This window comes from Bubalus kerabau, chromosome 1 (assembly GCF_029407905.1).
Source record: "Bubalus kerabau isolate K-KA32 ecotype Philippines breed swamp buffalo chromosome 1, PCC_UOA_SB_1v2, whole genome shotgun sequence".
Taxonomy (NCBI): domain Eukaryota; kingdom Metazoa; phylum Chordata; class Mammalia; order Artiodactyla; family Bovidae; genus Bubalus; species Bubalus kerabau.
Genome location: NC_073624.1, coordinates 42,284,300 through 42,294,416, shown reverse-complemented (window position 1 = coordinate 42,294,416; position 10,117 = coordinate 42,284,300). Strand labels below are relative to the sequence as shown.

Genomic DNA, 10,117 nt, shown 5'->3' with positions numbered 1-10,117 from the left:
GAAGCGACTTAGCAGCATATATGAGAGTCACCTGGAAAAAGCCCTGAAGGGTTGTGTGCAGTTATGTTGTGTTATGTTCTGTCTGCTGCTATGGCTGCTGCGCCAGCCAGGAAAGAATAAACACATCTGCAGTTCCTATGGTTCCTGGCATTTTCTTCCAGCCTCCTAGATCACGCCTTGCCTACCACAGGTTCAGCGAATAGTGCACACAGTGAGATACAACTGGACAACTGGTGCTGTGAGCAGCATCAACAATACGATGCATTATTGAATGGTGATTTATCTTAACACTCTGTGTCAATTGGTTTTCTTATTGAGGGGAAATTTACCAATGTCTTATTTTGATAATGGGATATCACAGGATAAAAGAACAAGCAAACCGTGCCTGATTTAGAGCTTTTAGTACAATTAAATGACCTAACATGTTTACCTGCAGGATATGTCTCCTCAGGTGAGTTCCCTGAACAAGCACAGGCACCTTAGAGAAAGAGAGGTACCATCAGAGGGCTCCCCAGCTAGATCCATAGCATGGCCAGGCCATTTTAAATTTTGGAAATATCCTTCAGGAAGTAGAAGATCCAGTGGCATTGTAATTTAAGCACCGTTTTAGTTACAATACAGCCTCTGGCTAGGGCAGAATAATTCAGGTTTTCAAACTTTAGGAGGACGTGATGTCCATCTGGATTCTTTCTTTCCCTTGTGGGTCAACATTTCTCAAAATGCCTTCCTGAAAATACTAGCTTTGAGGGATTTGTGCAGCTATTCTTAAATGGGCAGAGTGAGAGCGGGCTGTTTTCCTTTCAAAAAAAAAAAAAAACTTAGCATGTTAGGTTGCTGCTGCTAAGTCACTTCAGTCATTTCCGACTCTATATGACCCCATAGACAGCAGCCCACCAGGCTCCTCCATCCATGGGATTTTCCAGCAAGAGTACTGGAGTGGGGTGCCATTGCCTTCTCCGACATGTTAGGTTAAGCAAAGATATATAGATTTCTTTATTGCAGGAGCCCTTAACATACTAATGAACTCTGTGAAACTTTAAGAAATATGGATACAGGGTCTCCTGAAGAATGATTTTAAGGGAAAGCATTTCTCAAGACCAGAATTCCATTTGGGGTCAAACACGCAGGATTATGTCCTGTCCTGTGTGTGTGCTCAGTCATGTCTGACTCTTTTGTGACCCCATGGACTGTAGCCCTCCTCTGTCCATGGAATTTTCTAGGCAAGAATACTGGAGTGGTTTGCCATTTCCTTCTCCAGGGGTCTTCCCGACCCAGAGATGGAACCTGGGTCTCCTGCATTGCAGGCAGATTTTTACCACCAGCATCACCTGGGAAGCCCATGCAAGATTATAACTCAGTTATAATGCCTAGTTTATGCCACAAAAAAGAGTGAGCTGGGATTAACAGTGAAACCTTGACTCTTAGGAATAATGTTTGGTTTTTACTTACTGCCATGTTATTGGGGAGTCCTGTGGATGGAGGAGCCTGGTGGGCTTCCATCTATGGGGTCGCACAGAGTCGGACATGACTTAAGTGACTTAGCATGCATACATGTTATGCATTGGGAATACAATTAGGTCACTGAAGACTGGATTAGAACCAGATGAATCTTTTGTATTTATTAATACAAATCTTAAGATATGTGAATAATACTGTTAGGGATGGTAGTGGTGGTTAACGTGCTTTCTTCCAAGCTAGTCAAAATGGAAACAACAACAAAAAAATAGAATTAAAAAAAATTATTAGAAGCAAAGAGAAGTAATGAATTCTTTTTTATATGTCTTCTTGAGAAGCCAAGAATTCACACAAATGATGACATTTTCTGAATTTATAAATTTCTGGAGAGCAGAGAATATTCTTACTCATATTTGTGCATCCTATAATGCTTACTCTGGTCTCTTGGATCTATTATATAATTGATGATGCTTTTAACTGAATTTCTCATCAGAAAACAGTCAACACACATCATACTATTAGAATGTCCTAATTTATCTGCAAAGATGAAAAACTAAAATTAAACTTTTCTCTAAAACATTTTGAGTTTAAAGTTTCAAAAATAAAAGTAAAACATTTTGAAAGATTTTCTTTTAAAATTTGAAATGTACCAAACTAATTTTAATGAGACAAGAGGATTACTTTTATTTGCGGTTATAAATGTTTTTGTCCCATCAGCATAAGTAATAATCCTAAATCTTCTGGTTATTCTAAGTAGACATAATCCTATCTCATTCCTTCTTGTAAAGTCACAGACATCCCAGAGAGATTTGTGCTTCTTTATGTTTTCCTTTAATCCTATTAAATGGAAGCATTGAAAGAAAGTGAAAAAGTGAAAGTGAAAGTCTGACTCTGCAAACCCATGAACTATACAGTCCATGGAATTCTCCAGGCCAGAATACTGGAGTGGGTAGCCTTTCCCTTCTCTAGGGGATCTTCCCAACCCAGGGATTGAACCCAGGTCTCCTGCATTACAGGCGGATTCTTTACCAGCTGAGCCACAGGGGAAGCCCAAATGGAAGCATTGGTGTTTGTCAGTTATGGGATAATTGTAATAGAGGATATGGTGACAACATTTATCATGGATGTGAAGTAAGTTGCATGCTCAACCTAGATCTCAAGATGGAACACAAAATAAAGGGGACATATGACACAAAAAGTGAATGCCATTATTACTTGATTGAAGAACATTTTAAAAGTAAAAATAAGTCAAAAAAAAATTAAACTTAATTTGAACACTAGGTACAATTTGAGAAAGACGAACACTGAGGATGATTGAAGAAGTAGATACTAAGGCAGAAATGTCATTTTAGCACCATGAAGCACCTTAAAAAAAAAAAAAAAAAAGAAGGAAATAAAAAAAATGAAAGAAAATAAGTATAGTTATTTTAGTATTTTTTAGAATTCAGGGCTAGGTGGTATTTATTATTTTACTTTACTATTGATACTTTTGGATTTTTATAGCCACTCATTTCTTTGGATCGGAGAAGGCGATGGCACCCCACTCCAGTACTCTTGCCTGGAAAATCCCACGGACAGAGAAGCCTGGTAGGCTGCAGTCCATGTGGTTGCTAAGAGTCGGACACGACTGAGCGACTTCACTTTCACTTTTCAGTTTCATGCATTGGAGAAGGAAATGGCAACCCACTCCAGTGTTCTTGCCTGGAGAATCCCAGGGACGGGGGTGCCTCGTGGGCTGCCTTCTCTGGTGTCGCACAGAGTCTGACACGACTGAAGTGACTTAGCAGCAGCAGCAGCATTTCTTTGGATATAGTTCTAAGGACTCATTTTTTAAAAATTATTGCTGTTTTTTGATCTGCTGTATTTAAAGCTGAAATAACAGAAAGGCTGGGAAAATTCCTTCTAATACCTTCTTGGGTCTCTAGATCATATAATACAATAAAAAATTGATTTCAAGTAACATGTAGATGTGTATTTTTTTGTTGTTGTTGGTTTTTTTTTTTTTTCCCAGGAAGTGAGCTTTAGTGGCCTGAAATGAAAATAGTGTTTCATTCTAATGAAAGATACCCTGCGGTTATATTGTAACGTTGTGCTGCACGTGGCTCCCCAAGAGAAGGATGGCAGAGATTCTTTTCAATTCCATTTTCCAAGACCTAAGCAAGAGATCAATACTATAATCTTCCCTTTTCAAGTCACATAAATTTCCAGTAACTGCTTTCTTGTATTAGTACATATGAATTCAATTTAGAAAAAAAAAATTATTTTGAAGGATAGAAGAGACTTCTTTTCACAATAAAAGGGGTTCAAGAAAAACCAACATAGGAATTCTTTTCTTCAATTCCACTGCATCAGCTCCTGATGACTATCCCAGCTAATGACTATACTGTACACTTGTACAGTACTTTATTTTCCAAGTATGGCATCTTCTTTATTTCATGAGAGCTGCACAATGAGTGTGCAAAGCAGATCAGAATGAAGAGAAAGTAAGGTCCTGAGAGAGTAAAATGACTTGTGCTGCTGTGGCTAAGTCACTTCAGTCGTGTCTGTAGAAAGTCACAAAACTAATTGAAGACAAGTCCTGGATTGTCACCTTGGTTTAAAGTCTGTTTTTTTGTTCATTGCAAGCAGAATGTCTGCATTTCAGGGTAGATAATTCAATCCTGCTGCTGCTGCTGCTGCTAAGTCGCTTCAGTTGTGTCCGACTCTGTGTGACCCCAGAGAAGGCAGCCCACCAGGCTCCCCCGTCCCTGGGATTCCCCAGGCAAGAACACTGGAGTGGGTTGCCATTTCCTTCTCCAACGCATGAAACTGAAAAGTGAAAGTGAAGTCGCCCAGTCGTGTCCAACTCCTAGCGACCCCATGGACCGCAGCCCACCAGGCTCCTCCATCCATGGGATTTTCCAGGTGAGAGTACTGGAGTGGGGTGCCAGTGCCTTCTCCTTAATTCAATCCAGTAGTTTAAAATAATTATAATAATTAGCATCTATATAATACCTTCCACTTTACAGAGTATGTCTTATTTAATGTTCAGGGGAATGTTAGCCATAACAAGGTTTTCATTCTCATCCTCTTTTTACAGATGAGGAAAACTAGGCTCAGAGATCTCATATGACCTTAGCCTAGACTGGAACAGACTTGGAATTGAACTTCTGCGCTTAAACTTCTGTTCACTTTTCATTACTCAGCTGGCCAGTAGCTCAACAATCCAAAAAAAATGCTTATGCTCAAATTTAATGGTGTGTGTTTTTCATGTTGGAGAAAAGCACACTCCTAACTCTTTCTGAAGGAGATATTAAATTTGGTTTACATTCCCCTGAGTCACTATCTCTAAGTGCAGAGAGAACTGACCTAGAAAACGACAGGACTAATCCACATTTAGATAACTCTGAGCTTTATTTCCACTTTCCTTAAGATATTTATAAGTAGCAAAGGGTCAAAGCCTGAAAGCCGGGAATAATATTTTAAATTTGACTTGACTTGTTTTAGATGTGTTTTGTCTCTCTGCCTTACAACACCACACTGATTTTGCTTTGTTTCTTTCTTTAAAGTATGTCCTTTAAAATTGTTGTCCTTTTTAAAAAATTTTTTTAAAAATTTGTTCATTCCAAGTTCTTTGGTGAATGAATTAGATTAGATGGGGGCACCTCTACAAGGTAGAGACTATCTTTATTCCTGTTTTAAAAATAAGCAAACTATGCCCCAGACTCCAGGAAGAAGACCTGGGAATAGAACCCAGAGCTATTCACTCTGAGGACTCACATTCTTTACCACCTCATCCCACTGCTTTCTGGGAGTCACCCCAGAGCTGAAATATTCCCTAGAATCCTTTATTAATGACTCTCACTGAAATAAATGTGAGATTTTTGACCAGCCCAAATGCTCTAAAAATGAGGGCCTAACAGAACATTCCATTCCTGTGAGCAAAGTTCTATAGTGCTGGGGACACATTGTATTTGGATCCTTGGACCCGTAAGACAGATAACTATGCTTGAGTCTTTTCATATCAAAAGATTTTCTGAATATTATTCTAGTACTTTGGCATCTTCCACAAACATGGTTCTTCCATGAACCTAGATCAGGCAAGATTCTGTGCAGTAGAGTTCCAGTGGAGAGATTGATAAGGAACATCTTTTTGTATGATATTCTTCATTTATATTAATGGCCATTGGCTTTGTTTAGAAATTGAAATATAAAACAATGTTTGTTTGTTTTCCTGAAAACTGGCAAAATTAGAAATTGTTTTTGTAGATAAGCAGAAGTTTATATATGCCCAGGTTAATATAATAGACTATTGCAAATTGGGATGTTAGAAAAGCATTTTGTGGATCCTTGGATGAAGTATTGCTGCTTGCTTTTGAAGCCAAAGATGAAAGGTACATGATAGAATCACATCTTCCCCCAGCCCTAAAACTACCTTTTCACTACATAAAACGCGGTCATTATAATACATTAGAAGCAAAACTTAGAAGAAAATGTAGTCGTTTAATAATTGAAAAGTACAGACATACCTTGTTTTATTGTGCTTCACTTTATTATGCTTTGCAGATAGTTTTATTTATTTATTTTACAAATTGGAGGTTTGTGGCAATCATGCATCAAGCAAGTCTGTTGGCACTATTTTTCCAATTGCATTTGCTCACTTTGTGTCTCTGTATCACATATTCATAATTTGTACAATATTGCAAACCTCTTCATCATCATTATATTTGTTACAGTGATTTGTGATCAGTGATCTTTGATGTTACTATTATAATTTTGGGAGGCATCCTGAACTGCACCCATATCAGATGGCAAACTTAATTGATAAATGCTATGTTCTGACTCCTCCACCAACTGGCCATTACTCTGTCTCCTTCTCCTTGGGCTGTCCTATTCCCTGAGATAAAACAATATTGAAATTAGGCCAGCCAATAACTCTAAAATGACCTCTAAGTGTTCAAGTGAAAGATAGAGTTGCACATCCCCTATTTTAAATCAAAAACTAGAAATGACCAAGCTTAGATAGACTGAAAGTGAGGCCTCTTGCACTGAACCATTAGCCAAGTTGTGAATGCAAAGGAAAAGTTCTTGAAGGAAATTAAAAGTGCTACTTCAGTGAACACACAAATAATAATAAAAATAAAGTGAAACAGCCTTATTGATGATATGGAGAAAGTTGTAGTGGTCTGGATTAATCAGACTGGCCACAGCATTCCCTTGAATCAAAGCCTAATCCAGAGCAAGGTCCTAACTCTCTTCAATCTTATAAAGGTTGACAGAGATGAGGAAGCTGCTGAAGAAACATTTGAAGTGAGCAAAAGTTGGTTCATGAGGTTTAAGGAAAGAAGCCACCTCCATTACATAACAGTGCAAGGAGGAAGCAAGTGCTGATGTAGGAGCTGCAGCAAGTCTACCTAGAAGATCTAGCGCAAATCATTAATGTAGGTGGCTGCCCTAAACAACACATTTTCAATGTAGACAAAAAAGCCTTCTATTGACAGAAGATGCCATCCCAGACGTTCATAGATAGAGAGGAAAAGTCAATGCCTGTCTTCAAAGCTTCAAAAGACAGTCTAACTCTCTTGTTAGAGGCTGATGCAACTGGTGACTTGAAGTTGAAGCCAATGCTCATTTATCATTCTGGAATTCCCAGGGCCCTTCAGAATTATGCTAAATCAATTTGCCTGTGCTATATAAATGAAACAACAAAACCTGGATGACAGCACATCTGTTCACAACATGGTTTACTGAATATTTTTCAGTCCACTGTTGAGACCTATTGCTCAGAAAAAAAAAAAAAAAATCCTTTCAAAATAATACTCTTCACTGACAATGTATCTGGTCATTCAAGAGCTCTGATGGAGATGAGAGTTATACTGCTTTTATGCCTGTTAACACAACATCCATTCTGCAGCCCATGGATCAGGGAGAAATTTTGGCTTTCAAATCTTATGATTTAAGAAATTCCTTTGAGGGATCTGGGCAAAGTAAATAAAAAACTTGCAAAGGATTCACCATTCTAGATGTCATTAAGAACATTCATGATTCATAGAAATAAATCAAAATATAAACATTCACAAGAGTTTGGAAGAAGCTAATTTCAATCCTTATGATGACTTTGAGGGGGTTAAGATTTTAATTGAGGAAGAAACTGATGATATGGTAGAAATATCAAGAGAACTAGAATTAGAAGTGGAGCCTGAAGATTGGACTGAATTGCTGCAATATCATGATAAAACATGAATGGATGAGGAGTTGCTTCTAATGAATGAGCAAAGAAAGTGGTTTCTTGAAAAGGAGTATACTCCTTGTGAAGATGTTATGAAGACTGCCAAGTATTTAGACTATTATGCAAGCTTAGGTGATAAAGCAGTGGCATGGTTTGAGAAGACTGATTCTTCTTTTGAAATAAATTCCACTATGAGAACAATACTATCAAACAACATTGCATTCTACAGAATTATTCATGAAAGGGTCAACAGATGCAGCAAAATTCATTGTTGCTTATCTTAAGAAATGGCCACAGCTATCCCAACCTTCAGCAGCCACACCCTGATCAATCAGCAACCATCAACATCAAGGCAAGATCCTCCACCCACAAAAGGATTACTATTCTCTGAAGGCTCAAATGATGTTTAGCATTTTTTAGCAACAAAATATTTTTAAATTAAGGTATATAAATTGCCTTTTGACATAATGCAGTTGCACACTTAATAGACTATAGTATACTGTAAGCATAACTTTTATGCACCAAGAAATAAAATCATTTGTCTGACTTGCTTAATTGTGATATTCACCTTACTGCAATGGTCTGGAACCAAACCCATAATGTATCCAAGGTATGCTAGTATAGAAAATTGATTTGATAATTAGATATACTAAATGTTTCTTAATCTCATTCTTTGGTAAATTGATTTTCAAGAGAATAAAAGATTAGGAAAAGGATAACAACCATTCAATTTGGGGGAAATTTTTTAATGTATCTTTGGAACAAGCCACACCACTTTTCAGTTTAAAATGGATGTTCAGAGACTCAAGACAGCAGATCTCTCTTTTCTAGCTTTTTCCCTGAAGCCTCAAAGAATCTAAAACTCCAGTCCCAACTGATATGATCAGATTGCAATGCTGATACTCCAGCTAGAATCTGTGCTTGGCAAGTTCTGCACATACATCATCCCTTGATGGAAACATTAATATTCAAGCTACATCCAACCTTCCTTCTCCTTCTTCTCACCCTCCTTATGTTCTTTTCATCTCTTTCTTGTCCACACTGTACATAGTCCTTGCCAGGGCTCTTTGACCAAATTTTTGAAGTTTACACCTCATAGCATCCCACCATCCTCCTCAATGACATCTCACACTGTCCTGAACTTACACCTATATCTTCAAGCACTTCAGCCTCAGGGCCACCATATTCTGTTGCTATCCATCTTATGCTGTTGTCCGTGATGACTGTCAATACTGATCCCCCCTCCTGCTCTGCACCCTTCACTCTGGGGCCTTTCATTTCTATTCTTTCTTAGACACTCACCACTATGGTCAAGCCACTGACTTCTTTATCACTGAGACTTTTTAATCTTTTAATACCTGAATATTGAAATGTTCCTTTTGACTATACATCTTTTCTCTTTTATTCCTCCTTTCCAACACTCCTTATCCCATACTGACTGGTATCTGGGTCATGATTAAGATTGCATCCTCCACCAGCATGACAGGCCTTGGCCAACCTGAGATGGTAACTCCATGCATGCCTGGAGACAAAACTGAAGCAAATAAGCAATATATGTAAAATGTCAGAATGTTTAGAATTTGGACATTGGATTTATGAATGTACATGGGGGGAAAATACCTAGTTGGCCATTAAGAAGAACAGTATTAAAGAAACTTTAAAAGAAAAAAATAATGTTACAACAAAGCTTGGAAAAACTAATGTAGAAAGACAAAGGAAAAAAGGGTCTAAGAGCCTATCAGTCCCTGTAGCAATTGGCAGTGACAGCTTACATAGTGGCTTTTTAATAAGATAATGAAGAAACGTTTACCTCATTCTTCTCAGAGGACAGTGACACAATGAAAACGCCTCCAATTTATCATCTTCCCTCTTCCACAAGCTCTTCTTTCTTCTTTGATTCAGACGCAGATCCCAGCTCTTTGAGCAGCATCAGCACCAGCACAGATGACAATTCCAAGAATGAACCGCCAAAGAAGAGACGAAATTGCTCCAGCCATATCGGACTCATAAGCTGAAAACACTGATGTGATTTTTAGAAGGGAATTTAAAAGTGTGTTAAGGCCAAGTAGGTAACTGCTCAAAATTTCTAGAGTTTAAAAGTTTCTAAATTTTTGCATAGTAAGGACATAATAATAATTAATAGTGAAACACTTATATACTTTTTATTTTAAGGGTAAATCTTGGTTTTCTTTTTCATCTTTAAAATATATCTTTAGAACTTAATCAAAACTGAATTCCAGAAAATTTGTTTTTCTGATGAACTGTTATCTTTTCTCCTTCTGAATCAAATGTTATTGGTATATATCAGACATATATTTAGTATATCTTAGTGGTATTTATCAGATATGCTTTCAGGATAATACATCAGAATATCTGGCAGTGAATTCCTAATGAAAGGCTGAATGCTTTTTCTCTAAAACGATAAGCAAGACTAGGGCATTCACTTTTAACACC

The 10,117-nt window shown here is 37.6% G+C and overlaps 2 pseudogenes; both read left to right on the top strand.

Moving 5' to 3' along the window:
• The first annotated feature begins 6,376 nt into the window (after positions 1-6,376).
• On the top strand, positions 6,377-8,073 carry LOC129642332 (tigger transposable element-derived protein 1-like; annotated as a pseudogene).
• Positions 8,074-9,142: 1,069 nt separating this feature from the next.
• Positions 9,143-9,678, top strand: LOC129642220 (zinc finger CCHC domain-containing protein 10-like; annotated as a pseudogene).
• Positions 9,679-10,117: the final 439 nt, after the last annotated feature.